Consider the following 22,763-nt stretch of genomic DNA (forward strand, 5'->3'; position numbering starts at 1 on the left):
GTAGAGTTTGCCCAGGAGGAGAGAGCAACGGTGGAAATGTCAGCCACGGGGTATTATGTGAAATAAATTCACTTTGTAGAAGTTCCTGGAAACAATCGGTGGTGATAGTGCATCCTTTAATAGAAAATGTTTCAGGAAAAGAGGACAAAGGTTGTGGCTCACAGGGAATGGGGTGTTGAGTGAATAATAGAGCTTGGAGTCAGACCAGTTAAACCCGGCTGTAAACACCTCTTTCCCCACTTATGCTTTGCATCAAGATCACCTGGGGAGCTTGTTAAAACTACAGATTCCTGGGCCTTATCCTGACCTACTAAACCAGAATCTCAGGGCGGGGGGGGGGGGGTGAGGGGTCGCAAAAGTCTGTTTTCAGAATAAGCACACAAGGCGGTTATGTTATGAGGCTTCTCAAAGCCTTAGCTCTCTAAAAGGTGACGCAGTATTCACAATACCGGAGTCAGGATTATTACGTAGATACAGTATCCTTTTGAAAAAAAAAAAAAAGTAGAACAAACAATGGCATGGTAATTTATAGCTGCTTTTATTACTAAGCCATGGATTTGCCATCTTAAAGACACTGTTCTTTAGAAATCTCGATTGATGTAATTGGCCTTGCTAAATCTTACTCACTGTGCTAAAACAGCTGGGGAAGCTTCAGCCAAATTAGCTGGGATCCCAAAGTTGCAAGTTGTCGTTTCTGAGGGTTGATAAAAGTAGCCTTTTTTTGTTCCTGTTCGCTCTAAGTTTTACTGACACTGGTGTAAGGCCCCCTTCAGGCCGGGGAATTTCTACTGAACGTGAAAACATCAATTATGTTGTAACAGGTTGTCGACTCCAGTTAAAGTCAGGGCTGTGGGTTGGATCCACCGGAGAACAGTAATTTGTTCTGGCCCCGGAGAGGCGCTTGCACCCCGAGAGCTCCCAGAGCAGCCACCTTCTGTGGGGTACATCTTGCTTTCAATTGGCAGCGTGAGGCTTCAGGAAAAGGGGGAGGGGGAGGCTGGCGTCTCTGGAGCTCGAGAGAGTGAAGGTAGCTGCAAAACCGGCAGGCTCGAATCGCTGGTGCTGAGACGTACGGAGGGGTGGGGCTGCCAGGGGAGGATGCGCACGTGAGGCCGCGCCAGGGGTGGGCGTGGAGCGGCTCAGGTGGGACCGAGGAGCGCCTTCCGGAAACCCTCCTCCGGCCGCGGGATCCGGATTGGCTCCGGCGGGGAGGTCAGCGAGGTCAAGACCCCTTCGGCGCCTTCCCCTGACCCGCCCCGCTGCGGTCGCGTGGCTGGAGAGACGCGGGTGCGGGGCGTGGCGGGGGCATGCTGGCCAGGCGGCGGGGCGCGAGCGGCAGCGCGTGGGGCCCGGAGCAGCGCCCGGCCCGGGGCGCCCGGGGGCCGGATGGCGGAGCCCACGCGCGCCGCGGAGCCGGGGAGGTTTGCGCTCCGCTCGCGGTGCTGCAGGGAGGGCGCGGTGCCAGGCGCGAGCGCCCAGAGACCCAAAAAGAAAGCTTTTTATTTGCTGAGGATGAAGCCCCTGAAGGAGCCCGCCCCCAACAACAACAACGTGTCCTTTGTGATCCACTGTCAACTAGGCAAGGAGATCAAACACATTTGCAGCAACTGCAGTCGGGGGGAGGACGCCCGGGACGGTAAGGGCCGGGGCGCGTCGGGGCGGCGGCGAGCGCGGGAGGCGGGGAGGTGGTTCTGCTGGTCCTCAGTTTAGGGGCACCGCCGGCGTCTCTGCCTGGAGAACTGCGGGGACAGCCGCCCTTTACCCAAGCGTGACGCTCGCCCGGCACTTTGCAGAGTGCTGCCCGGAGCCAAACTCGTACCGCATCCGTATATAGACCATAGATGTAAATGCTCCCCGCAAAGAGGGGTTTGAAACAGTTAAAGGGGCAACTCGGGGATTTTTCTCTTGAAAAGGTGGGGATTTAAGGGGATTTGTCCGGGGCAACATTATTAGCTTTAAAAAGATGGTTACACTCGCTTTCTTAGCTTTCTGGGCTTCTTAGCTGTTCTCCCATCCTTTCGTTATGATAGGATATAAGCTTTGTTGGGCTGTGTTACAGATGTGGGCTTCGGGTGAATTCACTTTGGAGAGGTGGTTTGGCCTCGGCCACAGCGCCCAGCGCCCCAGAGACTTGTGGAGTTGCTGAATGATGTCCGTTCAGAGTAAAACATGGCCGTGATTTTTGGAGCCGCTGCTGGCCCCTTTTGGAAGGATGCCTAATGGCCAAAACGTGGGAGGTGGGGGAGGGGGCGGGCAGCGGCTTCTTCCAGGTGAGCCTTGTGTTTGTGCGAGCAAGAGTTTCCCCCACCGAATCTGAGCTGAAGCAGGGCGGTGAAAGGGTGCCGGGCTGCCAGAGACTGGGCAGAAAGAACCAGGCGGAAGCTTCTGCAGATGTGGACGCGCCTGGGTGGCGGTGCATTTCACAGGATCCAATAGGCGGTTCCGAAGCAGCTCACAGCAGACTCTGGAGGGCCACTGAAGGTCTCAGAAAAGTTTTAGGCAGCAGATTTTGCAGGGAGAGCATTAGCTACTGGCCAGCCTGAAGCTCATTGACTTGCTTGACCACTCACACCTGCTTGGGCAGGCAGATTTTCCTGTCAACCAGGCAGGGTTCGCTTGTTCCCTTTGGAAGGATACACGTTACTTACACTCCCTCTGGTTCCTTGCTGGCCTCCAAAGTGCAGCTTAATGAAGTGACTGTGGCTTGGCTAATGTCTTTTCAAAATTAGAGTCTTGCTAGCGTAATTATACTTTTCTTTGATTAAACTGCAGGAGAGGCTGTGCAGGATGGTACTAGGCATCCAAGAGGAAAACTGCCACCATACAGGAGGAAGGCAGGCGCACTGAACGCAGGAAGGCAGCTCCTGTTAGGTTTGGGGGAGGATAGCCTCCTGTGAGCAGCACACACCGCATGTGTTTGGTCCTTTGGTTAGTTTATAAGCTGATGACTCCTATGGAATATAAATGGATTCACGGGATAATCCAAAGCCAGACTTACTTAATGTAACAGAGAATGAGATGCAGGCTAGAATATTTATTAAATCTCTCCGTTGACTGGATTGCTTCTCAAATGGGTTACTTCCACAACCTTGGGGTTTATTTAAATTAGGACCGCTGAATGTTGCTACAGTCAGGAAAGGTCTGTATCTACACTCAAGGATGTGTATACTTATTAACACAGTGCTGCTGCTTACAATATGCACCATCTATACAGACTCAAACCCCCCAGAATATCTTAAGGAGCTACCTATGGATGGTCACATATCACCTGGAATGACTAAAGCCTTTAATTTTAAAGGATTCTTGTGTAGGGGAGACCTCACGTTGTGGTGTCTAACTTTCGCTGAATTCTACACCCACTCATCCTGCCTTCCAGTGGGTGGTGCTCTCCTTTAGTCGCTGAAATCAAATGAGGTCAGGAGCTTTAACCCTTCTACTTTTACTACCAAAGGCCAAAGCAGCACTGCCCACTGAGAAAGGAAAGGAAGTTCAAATAAATTTCACTTTTTGCAAGGATTGACCTTGAAAGATAGTTTGTCATGAGTGGGTGTTCTGTTAGCTAAGTTCTCAAGAAGCTGTTTTCAGTTTGAGTCATCTTTGCTGTATGCCAGGAGAGCCAGCTATTAAAGGAAGTGTGTAGTAAAGATTGTAGTAATGCCGACAGATTTGGTTGGGCCCCATGGAGGAGGACATTTCTTATGGTGGGGCATACCTGCGTTGTGTTCAGTACTGTAAATGTGTTAATTTTCTCATTCAGCACCAAGGGGGCCATTTAGTAGCAACCAAGGAAAATTCTGGTCCAACTGGAAAGCCTTCACTTGAAATTTTACACAAGGAAAATTTTAGAGGCGTTGTTCCCTGAGTCTCATTCTTAATTTCTTCATATATAAAATACATTTACACAAAACATGTTTAAACATGCTGAAAGTAGATTTTAATAACTTTCAGCCTAAAGACAACATATATAACTAAGAGTATTTGGCTGATAGAGAATAAATTTTAAGAGGAAAAATTTCCCTGGCTAGATGAACATATATAAAATGTAAAACTGCATTTTAACACTTGTCATTTTACTCGAGTGGTTCTTGTTTCCCAACGTTCCTGATGTCCACTAACTAGTTCTAAAGATGTTTTGCTGACTTTATTTTTTAATAGAAAATAACTTTTAAAAATCATAGAATGCAGTTCACCATTAAAGGCCAAAGACAGTTTGTGTTTCCTTCATCTTTGTTGTTTTGGTTCAATAACTGAAGCCATTTTCAGATGAGGAAACAGCTTATATAGCACTTCATTGTAAAGGCCCCATTGTAAAAGTAGAACAAAGATTGAAATCCTTGTCTGTATTTAAAACTAAAGAGCTTTTCACTATGCCATCAAGTTGATTTTTTTATATGATACCTATACCAAATGTAGAAAGAACTGTGATGTGTGTGTGTGTGTCTGTGTTACATACATGTGTAGTCTTGATAAGCCAGGTTTATTAAGATACAGAAGTAGAAGAAATTGTTCAGTTTCCTAGTACATTTAATTTTATCTGCCTTATTTGATAGAGAGGCTGGCATTGGTAGGAATAGATGAGAAGAAATTTTTAGCTAAGTAGATAGAAGTTATGTACATTGTAAAACTACAAGAACCATAACTTCATTATCACTGAACTTATATTGGAAGTCAAAGGGGAACATGACTTAATTTACAAATAGTTAAAAATCAACTAGGGAGAAATCTCTTCAAGACAAGGTATTTCCATATATAATTTCATATGTATTTCCCATTCTCATTTGAATTCCTTTTGAGCCTATTAGTAGTGAGAAATTATTGTAGGAATTATAACGTCACTAATAATTATATATTAAGATATAATTTCAAGTAATTTTAGTAGGAATAAGACATTTTAAAAACAATTTTTAGAAATATTTTGAAGCCTCTATCTTATAATGGCCTATTTAAAAAGTAATCAAAGTAAATAGTTAGAAATAGGACGTGTCAGAAATAGGACGTGTCGATTACAGCTGCTACTCAGTGCCTTTTACATGTGGTTAATCAATATTTCAAGATTGTCTTCATTTCACTAAATATGATTTCTGTTCTTCAAGTATTCATATACAAATTGGCTAATCTGTTGACTCACTAGACACATTTCCAAATTTTGTTTTTGGGATTAGAAATATTTGACATGTTTTCTAATGGATTCCAGTATCTTTTAGAACAAAAACAGTTTGTGATTATACTTCTGTTGCTTTGACTTGCTTCATTCCGCAAGACAGCCTTTTTAGAAAAGAAAGCCTTGTGCGTTTCTGTGGGTCAGATCCTTCATTTTGCAGGTGAGAAAACTGAAGAGCATAAAGATTAGGTGAGCAGCCCTCCAAAATTCAACCGCCATTTGGTGCCAGGGCTGCCAACAGAGCCTGTCTCTTGATGGAGGAAGAAGCCTTTAGTAGTAGTAGCCTTTAGATCCAGTCTAGGGCTGGATCCTGGAATCTCACTGTCCTCAAATAACGGCTCCTCCACTTGCTGGCTGAATGGCTCTAGGATACCGTGATATTATCTATTGCATGGAGTTGTGAGGATGAAAAGAGATACTTGGTTTGAAGCACTTAGCATGATACCTGGCAAGAGAAAGTGCTTGAGAAGTATGAGCTGTGAGTACTAGCCTCTGTATTGTTACTGCCAAGTCCAGTTCTGTCTTGGGTTTTTCCTGCTGCTATACTGTACTCCTCGGTCTCTTCTGTAATTAAACGTCCCTGGATTGGGTCCAAGATGAAAACACCAGTTCTACTCAGTATTTAATGGTGAAAACGTGTATTTCTAATAAAAACAAGTAAAGTAAAAGTGAGATCGGGGAGGAGCTCCTTCAACATTATGTTATGTCAAAAGTATTTGGTTGTGGTGATTTTAGAGTTTTAGCAATCATAATCTTTTCTTCCTAGGTAAAATGATTTGCATATGTATCTAAAGGCTCTAACTTGGGCAGAGAGTAACGGTTGTGTGGAACCCTGAAAAGAAAGGCATGTGCTCAAACAGTAGTGAAGAGGTGAAGAAGGGCTTAGTGGGGTGTTAGGAGGGGCTGTAAAGAACTGGGGAATTCTAATGCAGTTGCACTCTTAAAATTCTATTAAAGTATCATGTACAGACATCCCTCAGTATCTGCAGGGGGTTGGTTCAAGGCACTTTGTACCAAAGTCCAGGGATGCTCAAGTCCCTTATGTAAAATGGCCTAGTGCAATGACTACAGTCCACCTTCTGCATCTGTGGCTTGTGTATCTGCAGATACAGAGGGCAGGCTGCACTCACATAACTGAGCTATTGATTGATTCTGTTAACGTTCATTTATAAAATTAGCAGCTTGTGTGTGTAGGGCCCCCTCAGGTGCCAACAGGTACAACAACCAGTTGTTGTCTCTGAAGTCGGGACCTTAGAGCAGCAGGAAAGTAAACTGCTACATTATTGGAGGAGGCCATTAACTGTGTGAGTAAGGCAGGAGGGCTTCCCAGAGGAGGTGATATTTGGACTAGGACCTAATGGAGGAGTTTTCTTAGATGAAGAGGAAAGGGCATTTTGGTAAGGAGAAAAAAAATCACATTTAACTGCAACCGATTTAACTGAAAAGAGATTTAACTGCTTGTTTGGGAGAGGAGAGAAGTTCCACAGGTAGTATTAGTGGAATGTGGAAAATGTCGTGAGGTAGTCTGGAAACATATGTTGGGGCAATTCCTTCTTTTTCCCAACAATATATTTGTGAAGCATTTTTATGTACCAGGGTAAGCACTGGAAATATAAAAGTCAGTAAGATAGAATGGTCTTTACCCTCAGAGACATTATAACATAGCACAGGTAGACAAACACATGCACAGACGTTTTTAAAGTGTGTGAGAGGCAGGTGTAACAAGCATTGTGACCTCACGTAGCAAGCGTCGGTACCTGTAGTGAGCGTGATGTACAAATAGAGAGATCAGGATGAGTTCCTGGCCTTTGAGAAATTCAGTCAAGTGAGGGACGTTGCTACGTAGAGGCAGGCTCAGGATCCTCCAGACACGGGTGGGGACTCTATCGTCTTGAGAGAGACCAGTGAGGTCATCAGGGAAGATGCATAGGATTAGGCTGGCAGAGCCGCCTGAGGGAGAGTCACTCCGGCAGGATGAAGAGCAGGTGGAGAGAAAGGTCAGGAGGCCCACAGGGGGCATCAGGTGTAAACTACTCAGGACAGAGGTCTCTCGTCTCTCGTCTTCACTGCTGTATCGCCAGTGTCTAGAAGAGTGCACAGATAATAGGCATTTAAAAATGTGGTCAACATTTGAATATATATATTAACTTTTGATCTATTCAGTAACTCTATTCATTTATTAAAGCGACTGCACGGCCAGTTGTTTGGGATGACTGGGGTAGAACATACAGGCTTGGGAATGACGAGGAAGGAGCCTGGAGAAATACGTAGAGGTCAATCATGAAGGGCCTTGGTTACCACGTGGAGGAGTTGGGACTTGGTCTAGGTTGAGATGCAAGATGTCCTGGAGGATTTTTTTTAACAGCTTAAATTTGTTTTTTTAAATTTCAACTTTGAGGCATAATTGACGAAAAAATTTGTAAGATATTTAAAGTGTAAGATGTGGTGACTTGATATATGTATACATTGTGAACGGATTCCTTCCATCAAGTTAATGAACACATCCAGTACCTCTCATCTTTACCTTTTTGTGTATAAGAACATTTAAGTTCTACTCTCTCAGCAAATTTCAGTAATTCGACACAGTGTTATCAGTGGTAGTCATCATGAACTTTAGATCCTCAGAACGAATTCATTTTATGGCTGAAAGTTTGTATCTTTTTACCAGCGTTTCCCTATTTCCCCTGCAACCCAGTTACCACTTTCCTATTCTGTTTCTGAGTTTGACTTTTTGTTTCCATATGTAAGTGACACCATGTGGTATTTGTCTTTACTTGTCTAGCTTATTTCACTTAGTGTAATGTGCTCAAGGTCCATCCATGCTGTCACGGATGGCAAGATTTCCTTCTTTCTCATGGGACAGTTCCAATCTATTCATTGACTTGTTGATGGACACTTAGGTTGTTTCCATGTCTTGGCTATTGTGAATAATGCAACAGTGAATAATGGAATGAGGATATCTCATCAATATCCCCTTTTTTTCATTTCTTTGGACATATACCCGGAAGTGGGATTACTGGATCATATGGTAGTTCTATTTTTAATTTTTTGAAGACCCTCCATTCTTTTCTTCCATAGTGGCTGCACCAATTTACATTCGCACCAGCAGTGCACAAGGGCTCCCTTTACTCCATATCCTCGCTAGTACTTATTTCTTGTCTTTTTTATAATAGCCATTTTAATAGGTGTGAGGTGAGATCTCATTGTAGTTTGGATTTGCATTTCCCTGATTAGTGATGTTAAGTACCTTTTCATGCACCTGTTGGCCATTTGAAATCTTTGGGAAAATGTCTGTTCAGATCCTCTGCCCATTTTTTAATTGGATTCCTTGGGGTTTTTTGGTTTTGGGGTTTTTTTGCTATTGAGTTGTATGAGTTCTTTATATATGCTGAGTATATATTTTGGGTATTAATCCCTGAGCATATATATGATATGATATATGATGCAAATATTTTCTCCCATTTCATAGATTGCATTTTCATTTTGTTAATAGTTTTCCTTGCTTTGTGAAATCTTTTTAGTTTGATGTAGTCCCACTTGTTTTTGCTTTGTGTGTGTGTGTGTGTGTGTGTGTGTGTGTTTTGTTTTTGCTTTTGATGCAAGTTTAAAAAATCATTGCCAAAACCTATGCAATGCAATAGAGGGACCTTACCCCTTATGTTTTCTTCTAGGAGTTTTTTGGTTTCAGGACTTATATTTAAGACTTTAACCCACTTTTAGTTGATTTTTGTGTAGTTTGTAAAATAGGGGTCCAGTTTCATTCTTTTGCATACAGCTCTCCAGTTTTCCAATTATCAAAGAGATTGGCCTTTCCTCATTGTATATTCTTGGCTACTTTGTCATAAAGTAATTGACCATGTGTGCATGGGTTTATTTCTTGGCTCTGTGTTATATTCCATTGATCTGTGTGTCTGTTTTTATGCCAGTACTGTACTGTTTTGATTACTATAGCTTTGTAATACACTTTAAATCAGGAAGTGTGGTGCCTCCAGCTTGGCTTTTCTTTCTCAAGATTGCTTTAGCTGTTTGTGGTTCCATACAAGTTTTAGGATTTTTTTTTTTTAATTTCTGTGAAAAATGTCATTGGAGTTTTAGTGGCTTTATTGAGATGTAGTTCACACACCATACAGTTCACCTATTTAAAGTATATAAATTTGATGACTTTTAATATATTCAGAGTTGTACATCCATCACCACAATCAGTGTTAGAACATTTTCATTACCCCCCAAAAGAAACCTCACTCCCCTTAGTCTATCCCTCCACTCCTCTTATCTCTCCTAGACCTGAGCAACCACTAATCTATGTCTTGCTTCTACAGGCTTCCCTATTCTGGACACTTCACATAAGGGGGATCAGGCACCGTGTGGTTCTGTATGGTTGACTTCTTTCACTTACCATAACGTTTTCACAGTTCATCCACACTGGAAGGCATAGCAGTACTTTATTTCTTTTTATCGCTGAATCATTGTAGGGGTATGACACATTTTGCTTATCCACTAATCAGTCTGTGTCATTTCCATTTTTTTTTTTTTTTTGGCTAGTATGAGTAATACTCCTTTGAGCATTCATGTACAAGTTTTAGTGTAGATGTGTGTTCTCATTTCTCTTGGGTGCACACCTAGGGGTGCAGTTGCCGGATCATAGGGTAACACCATGTCTGGCCACTTGAGGAACCGCTAGGCTTTTTTCCAAAATGGCTGCACCATTGTACATTCCCAGCAGCAATGAAGATAAAGTTCATTTCTCTCCATCTTTCCAGTGCTTGTTGTTATCTGTGTTCTGGATTATAGCCACCCTGAAGGATTAAGAGAGAAAGTGAGAAGGTTATCAATTGGTGGTCAAAGAGCAAGTATTCAGTCCATTTAAGAAAGCCAATAAGTTCAGAAAACCTAGACATAAATATATTACACTTTATAATTTGCACCTATTATTTCGTTGTAATCATCAGAACAACCTTTTAAGGTTTGAAATAGTGTTGTGACCATTTTAGAGAAGAGGAAACGGTGGGTCAGTGGGCCTGGCTTCCTCCGTGTCACCTGCTGATGCTGCTGTACCTGGGCTGTCTCTCCAGTTTTACCTGTGCAGCCAGGACTGGCTGCTTCTGAGATATGACCCTCTAAGAAGAGATTAGTTGCTTTGGCCAATAAGATTTAACTTCTTAAAGGCGTTGATTAAATGTGAAAGTAATCCCTTCAAGGAAAATTTAGGCAGAAAGGAACACTGAAAGCAAACTGTCAATTCATTAAAAAGTGAAAGGGGACATGATGTGGTAGAGTGTGTTTGGTTAGAATGAGGAAGCCTCAGGGACCACTGGTGCCCTCTGCCCACTCTTGAGTTACCTCTGTCTTGAGTGTCTTCCACCTGTGAGATAAATTTACTTCTCTTCCCTGAAGATGTTGAGATGCCTAAAACCCGTCTAGAGCAGGAGTTCGTAAGCTGTGGTCTGTAAGTCCTCCACCTGGTTTTGTAGTTGAGAATGTTTTTTACAATTACAAATGGCTAACCGAAATCAAAAGAAGAATACTTTGTGACACAAGACACTTGCATGAAATTCAGATGTCAGTGTCCATAAATAACATTTTGTTGGAACACAGCCAAGCACAATCATTTACGTACTGTCCATGGTGGCTTTTGCATTGAAACTGCAGAGTTGAGGGGCTGCCCGAGAGACCCGCAAACCCTAAAATATTTACTCTCTAGCCCTTATCAAACAAAATCCTCCCAACCCTGATAGATCACAGCTCCTATAATTAGGAGATGCGGCTGCTGAACCATCCTGGCACCACATCTAATCTTAGAATTGACAGTGATTCCGATCACAGAATCACCAGAACTGCAGTTTTTGTCTCTTTAAAAGGCTCCTTGATGTCCTAGTGTACGCAGAGGGACAGATTTAAAATTAAAATCAACCTGACAAGAAACAACTCTTCGAAGGAGGGTTGGTGGAGTAGCTTTGCTGTCCCCACCCCCACCCTGACCTTTATGTGGGCTTCAGGCTAGTGCATGTGACAAAGGGGATGGATTTCTAATCCCCACTGAAGAGCTAACCTTCTTGCCTCTGTTATTGTTTCGGTGTGAACTTTAGAACGGTCGCCTCTGCTGTTTTGGCACATGGAGCTGTGCCTTCCCAGTAATTATTTTGCAACCCACAGTGTAATTGTAAACTCAAATAATTATCTTCTGAACAAGCTGGAACCTCAGCAAGGACTCTTGGGAGGGGAAAAAAATTTCCCGTTCTTTAACTTTAATTTTTAGGACTGTAACCTTCTGCTCCCCTTCCCCTCTTAGCTTAGTCCTTATGTTATTTCAAGTACAACCGTGGTCTTCAGTGAAGCACCAGCTGCTTCTGATGCGACCTTCTTAAAACAGTGCTCCAAGGTTATAAGTGGAAAGACAGAGGAGCAAGCAAGAAAAGAGAAGTGCAAAGCCTGATTGAATTGAGGTAATAGGAAATAAACTTTAAAAGGGGAGTAACAGCCTATGGACTCAATCGCTGGTTGGTTGGAATTATTATGGAGATCTGCATTGTAGTGAGGCCTCCAGATTCTGAAGGTGTTCCCAGTAAGAGCTGGCACCAGGATTTCCTGGCACCAAGTGAGGAGTGAAATCTGCCACACAGTTAGCGACCATCCGTCACTGACAGGCTGGGCATGTACCAGAATTGGCTGATTTCTTGAGAAACTTAAAGTCTGTTTATGGCAGCAGATAGTGCAGGTTATGTTTATATGTTTGGAAACTTCGTTGTCTGATAAGCTGGGCTACTCCACCTAATGAGAGGATGTCTCCAGAACAGGTCTTGGCTGTGGGCACCGTGATGGGTCTGCCATGCATTCAGGAATGACCCTCCCCAAATTTCAGTAACGCACTGATTGATGGGTCCCTTTGCCAGCTCACTTAAGAAAACCAAACAAGTCACAGACGGGGGCTTATCATCCCCCAGATGAACACATAGTGAACCTTTTTGCTTGCCCAAAGCTCTAATGTTTTCATGTCCAGAATGAACAGTTCGCTGCAGCTTCCAGCTAGCCATGATATGAATTATTCATGCACTGTTAGGCAGCCTGTGGTCAGAACACCACTACCCAAAGTAAAACTGAATTCAGAGGAACAGATTTTAATATTTGCAGCTGAAAGCCCTTTGCAGTGGAAGTGGAAATGATGGGCTGCTGGGCCCTCCCCATCCTCGCCCCGGTCTTTGAGGTGGAAGCATGAATGTGAACACAGGTTTCTTGTGCTAAGACAACAGGAACAGCTCGGAGTACTGGTGAGTGTGGTAGTCATTGGACCATGTGCCTAGGTTAATTTTTCTCAAGTTTTTCTAGAAGGCAGAAGAGGGAAGACATAGAGAAAGGAGTATCTATATTCAAGGAATAAAAGACAAGAGATATAACCAAAGATGAGAGTTACTCTTTGGAAGAGGAAACTTACAAGTACCTTAGAAGACTCCCATATATAAACCATGATTATTGTATTTCTAAAATATAAGTGTCAGCTTATAATGGGACATTATATCCCAAATTTTTACCCTATGAAGATGATGAAACTTCCAATAGAGCAGTTTGTGACATGAATAAGATTTAACCAAATAAGTTAATAGGTTTTTGCGTGTATGTGTTTGGGTATACCGCAGGCTAGAGTTAATTTTGGGGAAAATGTGTATATTGGCTGAAGATGTGCATTGCATCATGTATAAATGGGTAGTAACCTAACGATTTTAGGTTCAAATTATTTCAAGAGGAATGTTTAATCTCATGCCAACATTAATAATCACCTCTTTTAAAAAAAAGCAACTGCTCAAAATCAAGTTGGATCAGGCATATTGTCCGTCTTGCTTCTTTCTTAACATTGTTGATGGAACATTGTTGAAATTCACCATTGGATTTATAGGCAAGTGTTGAGGACCAAACAGAAATGACACTTCGCACTTAACCATAAGTATGATGGATGGGTCTGTGTATGTTACTAGTTTAAAGTACGTAAGTCACCATGAATGAAATGGCACAAATTTACTTTGAAAATGTCATGGCCTAAATTAAAGTTAAGATTTAACTGGGAGGATTCCCACCATGCTTTTAGAAAGCAAACACAGCTTATTTTTATTGCAAAATCCTAGGAGTGCAGTTCCTGGCAGTGTTTACCAGAGAGAAGGAATTAGCAGCCTCCAGGGGAGGTTTAGGAAAACAAAGCATCCTCTGGGAGTCGGGCTTCTCGGTCTCGGTGCCAGTAGCCTTGGCACAAACTGGCCTCAGGCAGATCACTTAGTCTCAGCCTCTGTTTCCCTTCTTGCGGAAGGGGATGAAGGAGAGGAGGCTCATACTTGTTTTTTCCAGAATATTCAGGAAGCTTCTGGAAATCTTTCAAAAATAGAAAACACAGTGGGTTTTGTGCTTTTCAATCTGTTTGTACTGGCTTCTACATTCCAAAGGGTTGAAGGAACTGAGTTCCTCGCGTTCTCCTCTCTGTTCACGGTGATGGTGGAAGGATGGAGACCGGGGCGGGCTGTGTGACTTGCAGGGCTGGGAAGATGAGAGATGCTTCCTCTCAGGGTGAAAGAGGAGAGGGAGCCCCTGAGCTCGGTGAACGGACGACTCCGCCATCTGCTTCTGGCTGCGCGTGGCCTCCCCGCGATACCCAGCTGAGCCCTGTTCAGACACAGGTCACAGAGCTGTGGCCGGCTCTGAAGCGCAGTCTCCTGAAGGCTGTGTGAGAGACCCAGGCGCCTTGCCCAAAAGACAAAGGCTGCTCGGACTTAAGCCAGAGTGGGTGGGCCCAGGTCCCCTAGGGAGTACAGATCCTCTTCAGAATTCAGTCCTCTGCTATCCAGCTAAATCCATAAGTATCACACCATTTTTTAAATGCACAAATGTGTGTGTGACTTAGGGATAAAAGATGTTAGAGTGGACTGTGGACTCGTCAGAAAGTGGTACTTTGTAAATCCGGGTACTTTGTACCTTCACCTTTACTCTTAATTTACTCCCTCCCTTTGCTTCCTTACAGACAGGAAGGGTCATATTTTGTTGGTTCTTTTGCTCCTCCCCAACATGCAAAAGCTTAAATTAGCCTTACTGCTTGTGGGAAAATACTAATTTTCTGCCTGGTGTCTACATGCATTGCAGTCTGTACTGTTAGAACCATTCCAGGGTAATAAGTCGGAAAAGACAAGCTCTTCCATGCCATTTGGAAGTATGGTCTGCCCAAATTCCAGGGTCTGGGCTGTGCCAACAGAGACCTGCAGAAGCACCAGTCCTCCTGCCAAAGGCGTCTGACGGTGACAGGGGCTGTGCCCTGCTTCTCTGCTGTGTAGCGACCCAGAGCAGCTCTGATTGCAGTGTGAGAAACTTTGAAAACTCACGTTCCAAAGTTCCATGTTGAAATTTTTGTCAACTTTAGTGACATGTTTTCCAAAACATGTTCCACCTGACACATGCTCCATAAGTTGGTAATAGTGTGTGAAATATTTCAAGAGCAAACTAATTTGAAAAACTGAGCTTAAAGTTAAGTTGACCCCTGAGCCCTTGGTGTGCCCATGGGCATAGTGAAACTTCAAAAATGGGGTGTAGATACTTCTTTACCCAAACTTATTTTATCACACACAGTGGGGGTTTTTTGGGGGAGGGGGCTGGAGGTGGGATGGGGTGGTGGGCAGGGTAAGAGAGAGTCCCAGATGATGAATGAACACCCTAGAGACAAAGGTACTGCTGTAGAAGCCTCCCATGGAAAGTACTGCATGGATGGAACGTTTCCCGCTTGTGAGAAGTACAGAACCGCACACGGAACCCTGAGGTTCGCTGATGAATTTCTCTTTCTGACCAGAAGCTGATGGCACTGAACTTTACTTGGTAACTGAGAAGAAATACTTGCACTTTTGCGAAACATGTTTATTGAGTGATTTTTGGTTAAAAGGGCAATCGATGCAAATCAGACTCTCATATTTATTGTATCTTTGCTTCAGTTAATCTAAGAATTAGGTGCATCTTCTGTTTCCCTAGTCAGGCTATGTGACGGAACCATATGGCAGGGCTGGGGCCTCCAGAGACCTGCGATCTGATGTAGGCCAGTGTTTCTCAGCCTCCAGACTGCTGACATTTTGGACTAGGTGCTTGTTTGTTGGGGTTAGGAGTGGTGTTCTGTGCGTCCCTGGCCTTATCCACTAAATGCTAGTAGCACCTACGATCTTAAAGTGTTCCTGGGACTTGTTTTACTCAAGTATGGTAAGGGGACAAACACGGAGACAAGTGTCTTTGAAAGAAGAGTTTATTACAGTTCCTAAAAGGGAGGGGCACACCACACCACGCAGGGCCCTGTGGGGAAGTACCACGGTTGGTCTGGAGGCAGAGGGGCTCAGGGCTGCAGAGGTGGTTTCTAATTGTTCAGTACCCGGCCCCAGGGTGATGTAGAGCAGAGGAACTGCTTGGTGTATGAGAGTTAGACACGGGAGGAGGTCAGAAGTACAGGCTTTGGATTGCTTGGTTTACAGAGGAAAAGTATGCTGGCAGGCAAGTTGTTTACTATCTCTAGGAGTTAGCTAGCTCTGGGAGGGGCAGTCTCTCCAGGCCCCAGGATGTCAGAGTATCATAAAATACAGAAAATAAAAAACATGATTAATACACCCATCTTCCACTTGTGACCACCAAAAATGTCTCCAGGCAGTGCCAAGTGCCCCCTGGGGACAAAAATCACCCCTGGGCTTGAGAATCACTGATTAAAGGCCAGAGTGGGTAGTGGCATCCATGAGTTCACCAAAGCAAGCGAGTACGCGGACTAAATCCCAGGAGGAGGGTGTTTGCGAAGGGACTGGTTTAGATTGGCAGAAGTCAGGGAGGAAGAAATCCCACATAGGAGGATTCACAGGAACAGGAGCAAGGAGGGGCAGGCAGCAGGCACGAGGAATTGGTTGCAGGTGGGCTGGAGGGGCGGGGGGGGGGGGGCGCCGAGCAAGATCAAGTGATAGAGATTGGATGATCAGTGCTGGGCCGAGGGGAGTGACAATAGGATTGGAGTGGAAAGAGGTGTCAGAGTGTCTTGACGATAGGAAATAAAGGCTGAAGAGGAGGTTATTCCATAGCATCTAAGACAAAAGCCTAGAATGGCCATCCCCCCAGTGGAAAGGGCATAGGTGTAATGGAAGGGCAGGGTGGAATGTGGGCTCATTTAAAGATTGGAGTTTTAGTTCATTTCCAGGCCTCATTTTTAATTTTCATAGAAGCGCACACTCTTACGTACTATCAGCCAGGGGCAGCTCTTTGCACTTTCTGTATATGCATTCACGTATTACTCACCATGACCTCGGAAGGCAATCTCATTTTGCAGATGAGGAAACCAAGGCTCAGAGAAGTTTAAGCTTAATCCAAATCTGGCTCCACAGTCATTCCCTTAAGTACCCAGCTATGCAGCTTCTGGAGCGTGTTATGTACTCGCAGGTGCTGGGCATTTGGGCGACGTCATCTTCTGTCATCACTGGGGACGCTTACCTGCTGTTTGGTTTTCCCAACTATGAAATAAAGGGGCTGAGCTTGTAACTTCCTTTTCGCTCTGTCATTCCATGTCTGAATGATAGTTCTACTTACTGAACAAATCAAACCTAATTCTGTTGTTTAATTCATTATCATGGAGACCTTTGTCTTAAAAAGAGAAACGGCTTTTCAGATGTCGTCTTCCTTTTGAGGCCTTGGTTGGCCCAGGAGGAGATATCCCTTCCCTGGACTCCCAGGCCCCTGGGCGTAGTGCAGGGAAAGCCTCTCTGCTGTCTGTGTACCTGTTTTTCTCCTGCTTACCTGGGAGCTCCTGGAGGGCGAGACTGTGTTGTATTCATTTTTGTATTCCTGGCACGTAACTTGTTCCCAGTAGATGATCAATCATTGCTTTTGTGTGTTGTTTGGCTTCTTAATGATTTCAGAACGAGGTAATCAGACTCCATAAGTTTGACTTGTGTAATATTACCATGCTGCAAGCTCTTTCCTGAAGAGAAGGATGGTATTAGTCCTCAGGATCGCTACGAAAATAGAAGCAGGAGGTCATAATGAAAGGAAATGAAGATGCTTACCCAGGAAGTGGAGAGCAAAGGACTTCAGTGCTTAGCAGTGTGGCGTGCATGGTGGCGTTGAGTTTACACAGGTGTCAGCAGACTTTTTATGTAAAGGGCCAGGCAAGTAAACGTTCTAGGCTTTAACCATATGGTCTCTGTTGCAACTACTCAACTCTGCTGTTGTAGCCCCAAAGCAGCCACGGGCAATATATAAATGAAAGGGCATGTCTGTGTTCCAACAACATTTTATTTACAAAGCCAGGCAGCAAGCCAGGTTTAAACCGAGAGTTACAGTTTGCCAACCCCTCGTGCAGGCTCTCAAATTTTACAGGACACAGACCCCAGCTGTGTCACTTGCTGTGTGGTCTTGTTCAGAATAAGCCTCAGTTTCTGCATCTGTAAAATGATGACTCTCACAGCATCCACACTTAGGGCTGGTGGTAGGATCAAATTAGATAATGTAAATAAAGTATTTGGCACTGACCCTAGCGTATAGTAAGCACTCAATAAGTGGTGGCTAGTATTGTAATTATTATAAATATTCTTGATACCCTCTGGGCTTTTTTCCTTCTTGTATTGTATTCTGTTAAGTGAATTCGGATTGAATTCATGCATGTGAGTGCTGTGGTCAGATGTTTGATTTGCAGCCCTCATTTCCTATCGGCAGACTTCCTGAGTTTGAAGCATGGTAAGGAGAACTTCTGTAGTTGCTGCCCCCTAGGACTGCTGTGAGCACAAAATGCATGTGCAGTAATTCACACAGTGCCTGGGTCATGGCATTCCGTACGTTCTAGCTAAAAGGGGGAAGAAGTTGGTACTGTATGTTTTCAGAATGAAGAATGTAAAGACATTCATTAATTACTTAGAAATGTTGTGGCATTTCAGTGAAATAGGAGTTCTTATGGGGAGGTTTCAGCATTCAGTATACATAAATGACTTCATTTTTTTACATTTGGAATCGATTAATTGCTTGGCTGTGCTGATGAATGCTTTCCTACAGTGGAATCTACTGCTCACAAACTAGGAACTTTAAAACAAATCAAGGCATTTGCTTTTAAAAATGCGTCTGTTTTTATTAGAGCCCGAACAAGGCAAATCACACAGGCAAAACAGCTGTCTGTTGGTCGTGAGGAACAGTCTGTTTTACATATTGGGAGCACTCGCTGTGAATGGTCATGTATGCGCTGAGTCAGTGATGGAGCAGCAATATATACAGGAGGCAAAAGCAGAGCTTGTTGGCCGAAGCCTGGCTTCTTCTGAGTCATGTGTTTTAAGTTACAGGCCACAAGGTTTCAGTCTTGGCACTCTTGATGTTTTGGGCCACGTAATTCTTCATTATGGTAGGCTGTCCTATGCACTGTACGGTGTTTAGCAATATCCTGGCCTCTGCCCACCAGATGTCAGTAACACCCCCCCACCCCAGTTGTCGCAACCAAAATATTTACAAATATTGTCAAGTGTCTCCCCTGCCTCCTTGCCTCCCCCCACCCCCTGCCGCCCCAATTAAGAACCACAGGAGTAGACTAATGATTAAACAGTGCCTGGAGACAACATGGCCCTGTATATCCAAGCAATGATTAGTTATCCCCATGGAAACCTACATGCCAGATTTCTCAGGATAGTCTTCTTTTTTTTCTTTTCTTAATTTCAAAAATTTGGTGACCCAACAAATACGCCTAGGCTTGGAAGCCCACTTCAGCTGATTTTCTTAAATTTGAAAATAGGGTGACCATCCCTCTGCAGTGTTTGTCTTGTTTGGGAATGAAGGTTTGAAGATGTTTACTGTATCACTGTTCATGTTTAGTCTCCGTGAATTTTGTTTAGACAAATAGTTGGTGCACTTCATACCCATGAATGATAGTAAATGTAATTACATCCTGAGAGTGACAGAAGTTTGCTTTCGTTTAATTGAAACAAATTTCACTTAAAACTTTAAGCAGAAGAGCACAATGTTTTGGTCTGGTTTTTTCCATATTGGTGCTTGAGGTAAAGCTTTTTTTGGGGGGGTGGCTCACATGTATCATCACTGCTGGTTGGTTTAGTCACATTTTATGTGACTGGGAAGGGATGGCCTTTTGGAATACATGAGTATCGTTCTGTCTACCAAGATACCTTTGCAGGTAATTACTGGCAAGTTGGCTGTATTACCTGAAGCAGGTTCCTTTATCATTAGGGTGCATACCATTTGTAAAATAAGGCTGGCATGATTCATGTCTTAAAACAAGTATCAAAAATTACCAGTTTTCTTTTAAACTCACCGTTGCCCAAGTAAAGGTAGCAAGAAAACTGAAATCAACGTTCGTACTTCTTAGTACGTGTTACACCAAGTGCTGCATGACAGTGTGGCTGTTTAATAAGATAAGTTATAGGGGATATTGAGAAAGGTGTCAGGTTTTAAATTATGGCTTAAAAGTATTTGTGGCAGAACATGCCTATAGTTTTTCTGTATTGCTATTCTGAGACTTACGGCATTTACGAGTCTGATGAAACACCAAATTTTTGGCATCAGGTAGAGGAATTCAGGAATATATTTTACCTAATGTTGTAGAATAATTACCTGTGGAGATGCTTTTCTAATATTGTATAGATTGGGAATAATTTTGCCAAATTATTCCTGGACTATTCTATATTTACTGTTTTTTTTTAACCTTTTTTAAAAAATATATTTTATTGAAGTATAGTCAGTTTACGATGTGGTTACCAGAGGGGGAAGGGATAAATTGGGAGTTCGAGATACTAACTAATATATATAAAGTAGATAAGTAAGTTCGTACTGTATAGCACAGGGAACTATATTCAATATCGTTTAGTAATTTATGGTGAAAAAGAATATGAAAACGAGTATATGTAAGTTCATGTATGACTGAGCATTATACTGAACACTATAAATTGACACAACATTGTAAACTTACTGTTTATTGAAGAGATTCATCTTCCACTGAACAGCAGTACCTTGAAAAATAATTGTGGCTTATGGTATTATATATTTTTAGAAAGTTGGGTTTCCCAAAACAATGATTTTAAGCTCACCTATTTGTTTTTCTTTCCTGAATTTGTGTACATGTAATAATTTGCCTTTATTTCTCTCCTCTTTTATAATGCTTGATTTTAAAGAACTGTGTAAGTAAATGACCAAGTACCTGTCCATTTTGAGCTTAGTTCTTCTGAGGTCCTGGCTGAATAAAGCCTATTGTTGTTGTGTTTACAACAGTATTTTCTAGGTTCTTTTAGTATGTGCAGAATATCCCTTGTGCCTTGTTTATTTATGTGATATTTACTAACTCTGTCTCGAATTTTTATACTGTTTGAGACTATAGATGATATGAGAGAGGTTTTTTGTTGCTATTGTTTGTTATTATTTTGAAACTATGATCAGAATTTCCAGTTAAAAATCTCAATTTTATGAAACTTTACTTTTCCTGAGTGTCATGAAAATGAACCTAACTTCTCCTTATTTATAAGGGGAAGAATCTTTGGAGAACTAGTAGCTGATTAACAACCAAATGAGCTAAAATTTCTCCACGATCATATAAATACAGCATTGGTGCATATTCTTGTCATCAAAAGGGCCAATGGCTGCATTACTCAGTACCCTCCCTCCCTCCCTCCCTCCAGATCCCCCCAAATTAAGAATAACTCAAAAAATTGTCTTCAAATGCTTAAATTTTAGATTTTTAACACCAGCAAAATATTTACCATTGCCTTTTTTACAAGGAACTGACAAGTGAGGGTATTTTCCCTTCGTTCTAGCCCCAACTAAATTGTGGATGTGTAACTATTTGAGCTTATTTTTCATTTTCAGAGTACAATAACTGCATCTACTTGACCTGCTCTAGTTGCTGGTATCATGATAGCACTATACAAAAAGTATTGCCAGAGTTTTAGGGACAAGTTGTCTTGTATGGGCACATTCTGCTATAATGTACCATTATATTATTCTTTCTAGAAACAGCCATACGTAACAGTTGTTGGCAATTAGACACTAAAAAAAAATTAAGACCAACACATAATACTGTTTGTTTCCAGCTGTTTATCCTAGTTGATCAAGTTCAGAACCAGAAAGGAAAATTCTGTATGTGGTATTGATTCAATCTGCCAGAATTTTTGAAGCTTAATTCATGCAAATCTGACTACTGTCATTCTGAAACTTTTACAGTTGAAATTGTTCTAGAAGAGAACTTTCTTGATGCTGTAAGGATAGAACTCACTTGCCTTCTTCCTGTGCCACAGATTGCCCTAAACAAAGTGCTAGCTTACAGTTTTTAATAAAATTGTCTATTCTTCATACTGAGTTACGATAGAGCAAAACGTTCCCAAGAAATACTTCTGCTAAAATTTCTGCATGACCTTATCTTCGGGAAAACCTGAAAATTATTTTCTCCACATCTTGTCTAAGCTGTGTGTGATTGTGTGTGTTTCACCATCTTGTGAGCACTTCTGAAGAGTCGGGGCTCATCCTTGTCTGCTTTACAAAGCTGTACAGAAAGCAGATGCTCAGTAAATGTTGCTTGAATTGAATTCATAAAAGGCAGTTTGTTGGGGAAGCCAATTTTTGATAAAGTCCTTAATATAGATTTTTTCCCCCTCCAAACCACTTCCTCCCATAGTTTATCTTAGAAGTTCAGTTACTGCTCTCTTGGTGAGCCGAGAAAGATCTAAAAATGAACAGCTACTGTCTTTTCCCCAGTGGATGTGTGGCTGAGTTCTCCAGAGAGTTTTTTTTTAATCTCTCATGGGCTTTGGGGTTGTGGTTGTATCTTGGTGTTACAGAGGGTATGTATTTGTGGGACTTAAATTTTCTGTGTCTTCTCCATTTGCTTCTCACCTGGCTTGTCCTCCTGAGTTGAGTCTTTCTTGAAGCCATTCCATTCTGTAACTGCGTCTAATTTTTAAGTAAACATGAAAAGGAAAAGTTATATTTGCATTTGAGCCAGTATGAATGGCAAAAATTTACTTTTCTGGGGAGCAGAGAGCCAGGAAATAGATGAAGAAATTACCTTCAATGTTTCTTGAAGGATAGTTTAACAAATATCAAATACTGTTGGAAAGCCTATGAAAATATTTACTTCGTGGTGTCGAATTTCTTTCTACTTAGTGGATCTACCCGAGATCTCAAGGCAGTTTCTGTTTAGGTACATGCCCCTGAAGCCTTCAAAGAATTCATGGCGTGTTTGCTTTGTGCTTTGTGTGATCGTGTTGTGTATATATTTGAATTACCCTTTGCTTTTTCAGTCAACTTAGCTCTAAAATTAAAATCCAAATTATTTTCCCCAAGACAAAAACTAATTGTAACTGTGTCTTATTAACCACCTAGCAGGTTCTGTTGTTTTAATTAGTTTATAAAGACTGCACTTCCACTTTTCAGTAGAGTGCCATTTTCATGTAAATTAAATCCTACATTAAATCCTAAGATAAAGAGAAGTTTGGCATCCAATTAAATTTGAAAGTATTACATACACCCTCCTCTTATAATGAGTCCCTTCCCTTCCCTGCCTCCACTGTTTAGAAAGGAGTTATCTCCTTTTGAAATATTAATATTCCAGAGAAGTTTTATGTGGTTGATTTTTCTTTTAACT

At 42.4% G+C, this 22,763-nt stretch overlaps 1 protein-coding gene and 1 long non-coding RNA gene across 2 annotated transcripts in view; both read left to right on the plus strand.

The window, feature by feature from the left end:
- The window catches only part of PHACTR1 (phosphatase and actin regulator 1), a 438,449-nt gene that overhangs the window by 229,038 nt on the left and 186,648 nt on the right, over nucleotides 1-22,763 (plus strand).
- On the plus strand, nucleotides 1,501-17,220 carry LOC116658203. The gene is made up of 3 exons (XR_004313425.1): nucleotides 1,501-1,636; nucleotides 10,599-10,603; nucleotides 17,210-17,220. It is a non-coding gene; the product is annotated as an uncharacterized LOC116658203 (long non-coding RNA).

Source organism: Camelus ferus, chromosome 20 (genome assembly GCF_009834535.1).
Source record: "Camelus ferus isolate YT-003-E chromosome 20, BCGSAC_Cfer_1.0, whole genome shotgun sequence".
Classification (NCBI taxonomy): Eukaryota; Metazoa; Chordata; class Mammalia; order Artiodactyla; family Camelidae; genus Camelus; species Camelus ferus.